A 6,287-nucleotide genomic window follows, 5' to 3' on the forward strand; every position below is an offset into this window, starting at 1 on the left:
GAGCAGCCCCTGGAGGAATGGGTGAAGGAACTAGAGCACCGGGTATGGCAGGAGCTATGGCTGGAGGATGCCTACCAGGCGCTCTGGTGGTATATGGCACAGTATATACCCTGGACAGCTGAGCATGACAAACCAGAGGGAGAGGAGTTTGATGGTCCTGGCTTGTTATGGGAGTCCTTTGCAGAGCCTGACTTTGGGAGCCCTGTGCAGACCAGACTTCAGGACATTTTCTATGAGAGGGAGGCTAGGCATGACTGGGCTGACCCCCATGAAGTAGAGCCAGACCTGGCTCACTTAGCAGCCCTGTAGTGGGAACTGGAGCAGGACTACCGAGATCTCTTCCACTCCATTGGGAAGGCTCAGCAGGACAGCAAGGTGAAAGACCCAGATCCAGACCCATCCAGCTGGGAAGATATTGTGGAGATTTACTGGGAAGGACCCCAGGTGGCCGGTGGAGATGGGACCGAGGTCTCTCCACCAGTCCTGCAGGGAATTGGGAGCCCAGACTCCATTCCCCAGCGGCAGGCTGAGTTACAGGGGGCAGAGACAGTTGGTCCTGTCCCCCAGCAGCAGAGTGATATGCAGAGAATTGGGAGCCCAGACTCCATTCCCCAGCGGCAGGCTGAGTTACAGGGGGCAGAGACAGTTGGTCCTGTCCCCCAGTAGCAGAGTGATATGCAGGGAATTGGGAGCCCAGACTCCATTCCCCAGCGGCAGGCTGAGTTACAGGGGGCAGAGACAGTTGGTCCTGTCCCCCAGCAGCAGAGGAATATACAGGGAATTGGGAGCCCAGACTCCATTCCCCAGCGGCAGGCTGCGTTACAAGGGGTAGGGACAGTTGGTCCTGTCCCCCAGCAACACGGCTGTTTAGCCAAAGGGGAGACGATTGGTCTCCCCCTCCAGCAGCACAGCTATGTATCCAAAGGGGAGACAGTCGGTCTCCCCCTCCAGCAACCAGGCTCCCACCAGGCTACTTCCATGGTAGTACTGGCACCTGGGCAGAGTACAGCTGGTCTCTGCCCACCTCGCAACCCACCAATTCAGCGTACCCGTCCCCCACACAGCTGTGGTGAGGCACCTGGAAATGGACAAGTTTTCCCCGTACTCCAGTGTAGTAACTATTTATTGTGGGTGGGCTGTTCTACTAATTGTGTTTTATGGGTGGGTTGCTGGACTAACCAGGGCACTGACCGGCAGGAGGTCAGATACCCTGTTAGTCTGTTTGGAAAAGGGGAGATATGTGACGAGACCAATCTCGCCACTGTGCCTTGGAGGGCCTGTTATGGAACATTCTTTGGGCTGGAGGTACATGGGCTTAAGGATACCCAGAGACTGCATATTAATATGGAATTTTATATGCTGGACACCCCATGTACTTCCATAACTCTGTCTTATGTCTATGTCACCCTGTATCCATAAATACAGGATGGGTACAGGGTGTGAGTGCACCTTGGGGGAGCTATGTGACAAACCCTTCTGTCAGGACTGAAGGAGTTAACTGTGTTTAGCTATGAGAAGCTAATTTCTAAGGACAGGTTGCTGGCTACAGCCATAATTTAGTTAGTGATGGGAATTCCATTGTTTGATCGCCCTCAGAGAGGGGACGCCTAGGTGATGGGAGGAGCCCAGAGTGTCTTGTGTTTAAAGTATTCAAGTAATGTAATTCTATTGTTTCATAAAAGGGCGTCTTCCCCTTTTTTATCTGGTGTACAAGAGTCTTTCAGCCCCCCCATCTGGGGTCAAAACCTGTATGGGTGCTGGGCATTCAGCCTTTAGTGAATATATTCTTTTTTAAACCTGAAATGTGAAGCTTGGTCTCATGTTTGCAGGGAAACTGATCGAGGTTGTGAAGTGCTGATTCTGTATGCAGGACATTGTTCATCTGGTGTTAACCCTTGGTATCCTGTTGGTACCGTAACACTTTGGAGAGATGGACCCGAGATAGCCACCAGAGAAGAGAATCCCTGGTCTCTTGATTCAGATTTAGTAGAGGGAACAAATCTGTGTAACCCCCATTCCACTGACTGAGCATGCAGAGTTGCAGCGGTCTGAGATGTAGGCGGGCAAACGGAACTATGTCCATTGCCGCTACCATTAAGCCGATTACTTCCATACACTGAGCCACCGAAGGGTGAGAAGTAGAATAAAGAACACGGCAAGAATTTAGAAGTTTTGATAACCTGGCCTCTGTCAGGTAAATCCTCATTTCTACAGAGTCTATCAGAGTTCCCAGAAAGGAAACTCTTGTAAGAGGGGATAGAGAACTCTTCTTTTTGTTCACCTTCCACGCATGCGACCTCAGGAATGCCAGAACGATGTCCGTATGAGACTTGGCAATTTGGAAATTTGACGCCTGTATCAGAATGTCGTCTAAGTAAGGGGCTACTGCTATGCCCAGCGGCCTTAGGACTGCCAGAAGTGACCCCAGAACCTTCGTAAAGATTCTTGGAGCTGTAGCTAACCCAAAGGGAAGAGCCACAAACTGGTAATGCCTGTCTAGGAAGGCAAACCTGAGAAACCGATGATGATCTTTGTGTATCGGAATGTGAAGATAAGCATCCTTTAAGTCCACAGTAGTCATGTATTGACCCTCCTAGATCATAGGTAGGATGGTTCGAATAGTCTCCATCTTGAATGATGGGACCCTAAGAAATTTGTTTAGGATCTTGAGATCTAATATTGGTCTGAAGGTTCCCTCTTTTTTGGGAACCACAAATAGATTTGAATAGAAACCTTGACTCTGTTCCTCCTTTGGAATGGGGTGGATCACTCCCATAACTTGGAGGTCTTGAACACAATGTAAGAATGCCTCTCTCTTTATCTGGTTTGCAGATAATTGTGAAAGGTGAAACCTCCCTTTTGGAGGGGAAGCTCTGAAGTCCAGAAGATATCCCTGGGACACAATTACCAACGCCCAGGGATCCTGGCCATCTCTTGCCCAAACCTGGGCGAAGAGAGAAAGTCTGCCCCCTACTTGATCCGTTACCGGATCAAGGGCCAATCCTTCATGCTGTCTTAGAGGCAGCAGCAGTTTTCTTGGCCTGCTTACCTTTGTTCCAAGTCTGGTTAGGTCTCCAGACCGGCTTGGACTGGGCAGAATTTCCCTCTTGTTTTGTATTAGAGGAAGTTGATGCCGCACTCGTCTTAAAGTTTCGAAAGGCACGAAAATTAGTTTGTTTGGTCCTTAACTTGTTAGACCTATCCTGAGGAAGGGCATGACCTTTTCCTCCAGTAATATCAGAAATGATCTCCTTCAATCCAGGCCCGAATAGGGTCTGCCCCTTGAAGGGAATATTAAGAAGCTTAGACTTTGAAGTAACGTCAGCTGACCATGATTTAAGTCATAGCGCCCTACGCGCCTGAATAGCAAAACCAGAATTCTTAGCCGTTAGTTTAGTTAAATGAACAATGCATCAGAAACAAATGAATTGGCTAGCTTAAGTGCTCTAAGCTTGTCAAGAATATCATCCAATGGGGTCTCTACCTGTAAGGCCTCTTCCAGAGACTCAAACCAGAAGGCCGCAGCAGCAGTGACAGGGGCAATGCATGCAAGAGGCTGTAGAATAAAACCTTGTTGAATAAACATTTTCTTAAGGTAACCCTCTAACTTTTTATCCATTGGATCTAAGAAAGCACAACTGTCCTCGACAGGGATAGTAGTATGCTTAGCTAGAGTAGAAACTGCTCCCTCCACCTTAGGGACCGTTTGCCATAAGTCCCGTGTTGCAGAATCTATGGGAAACATTTTCTTAAAGACAGGAGGGGGAGAGAACGGAACACCTGGTCTATCCCATTCCTTAGTATTAATCTCTGAAAACCTTTTAGGTATTGGAAAAACATCAGTGTAAACAGGCACTGCATAGTATTTATCCAATCTGCACATTTTCTCTGGCACTATAATGGTGTCACAGTCATTCAGAGTAGTTAAAACCTCCCTGAGCAACACGTGGAGGTGTTCGAGCTTAAATTTAAATGTTGACATATCAGAATCAGGTTGAAGCATCTTCCCTGAGTCAGAAAAATCACCCACAGAAAGAAGCTCTCCTTCCTCAGCTTCTGCATATTGTGAGGGGGTATCAGACATAGCTACTAAAGCATCAGAGTGCTCTGTATTCCTTCTAACTCCAGAGTTGTCTCGCTTTCCTCGTAACCCAGGTAGTCTGGATAATACCGCTGAAAGGTATTCCATGACTGCCGCCATGTCTTGTAAACGCCATGGGCGCGCTAGATGTACTTGGCGCCTCTTGAGTGGGAGTCCCTTGAGCGGGAGTTAAAGGTTCTGACACGTGAGGCGAGTTAGTCAGCATAACTTACCCCTTGTCAGTTTCCTCTGGTGATAAATCTTTTAAAGACAGAATATGGTCTTTATAACTTAAAGTGAAATCAGTACACTTGGTACACATTCTAAGAGGGGGTTCCACCATGGCTTCTAAACATAATGAACAAGGAGTTTCCTCTATGTCAGACATGTTTAAACAGACTAGCAAAGAGACCAGAAAGCTTGGAAAACACTTTAATGAAAGTAAACAAGCAAAAAAAAAAAACGGTACTGTGCCTTTAAGAAAAATAAAAAAAGGTCCGAATTTTAAAAACAGTGATAAAAAGCAGTAAATCAAACGAAATTTTTACAGTGTGCATAATAGGCTAACAGAGCATTGCACCCACTTGCAAATGGATGATTAACCCCTTAGTTTCAAAAATGGATCAAAAAAATGAAATAAACGTTTTTAAACAGTCACAACAAACTGCCACAGCTCTGCTGTGGCCCTACCTTCCCATACAATCGACTTTGGAAAGCACAAAAACCCTTCAGAGAGGTCCTAAGCATTCAGGCGACTCCTTCAGGGAAACTGGATGTCTCAGGCTGCAAAATCTAATGCGCATTTATGCACAAAATTAGGCCCCTCCCACTTATGTATTCACAGTGAAAGGCCAAACAAAACTATCCCTAGGCAAAAATTAGCCAGCCATGTGGAAAAAACTAAGCTCCAATAAAGTTTTATCACCAATATGCATATAAAAAACGTTTAAGCACTTCCAGCAAACTTTTTATATGTCAGAAATGTGAAAAATAATAAGAGTATTACCTCTAACAGCAAGCATGATACTAGTTGTTGTTAAATCACTGTAATCAGGCTTACCTCAGATAAATCCGGTATTAACAGCATTTTCTAGCATTTACATTTCTCTAGAAAAATTTAAACTGCACATACCTCATAGCAGGAAACCCTGCACGCCATTCCCCAGCTGAAGTTACCTCTCTCTTCAGTTATGTGTGAGAACAGCAATGGATCTTAGTTACAACCTACTAAGATCATTAAATACCACAGGCAGACTCTTCTTCTACTTTCTGCCTGAGACCAAAATAGTACAACTCCGGTACCATTTGAAAATAACAAACTTTTGATTTGAAGAAAAACAACTAAATTACACCACATCTCTCTAACTACTTCCTTTCTTGTCGAGAGCTGCAAGAGAATGACTGGAGGTGGCAGGGAGAGGGGGAGCTATATAGACAGCTCTGCTGTGGGTGGTCCTCTTGCAGCTTTCTGTTGGGAAGGAGAATATCCCACAAGTTATGGATGATCCGTGGACTGGATACACCTTACAAGAGAAAAGTTTTTTGTTTTTTTTAATTATTTGCACTACTGTTACACCAGATATGAGTGGTGGCACTGGGCAAGTGGGCCTGGCACACACACTGGCAGGCAGGCAGGCAGGCAGGCAACTGCAATTAGATTACACAAGCAGACTGTTTCACAGTCCAAAAAGTTTTTTTAAAAAAATTTACACTACTGTTACACCAGATATGAGTGGTGGCACTGGGCAAGTGGGCACAGTATACGCTGTGAGCCTGGCACACACACTGGCAGGCAACTGCAATTAGATTACACTAGCAGACTGATGTTTCACAGTCGAAAAAGTACTACTATTAAACAAGATATGAGTGGTGGCACTGGGCAAGTGAGCACAGTATGCGCTGTGAGCCTGACACAAAAAAGCAGACTGATGTTTCACAGTCAAAAAAGTTTTTTTTTTTTTAAATGTACACTTACACTACTATTAAACAAGATATGAGTGGTGGCACTGGGCAAGTGGGCCTGGCACACACGCTGGCAGGCAGGCAGGCAACTGCAATTAGATTACACTAGCAGACTGATGTTTCACAGTCAAAAAAGTTTTTTTTTTTTAAATTTACACTACTGTTACACCAGATATGAGTGGTGGCACTGGGCAAGTGGGCCTGGCACACACGCTGGCAGGCAGGCAGGCAGGCAGGCAACTGC

Source organism: Bombina bombina, chromosome 2, assembly GCF_027579735.1.
Source record: "Bombina bombina isolate aBomBom1 chromosome 2, aBomBom1.pri, whole genome shotgun sequence".
Classification (NCBI taxonomy): Eukaryota; Metazoa; Chordata; class Amphibia; order Anura; family Bombinatoridae; genus Bombina; species Bombina bombina.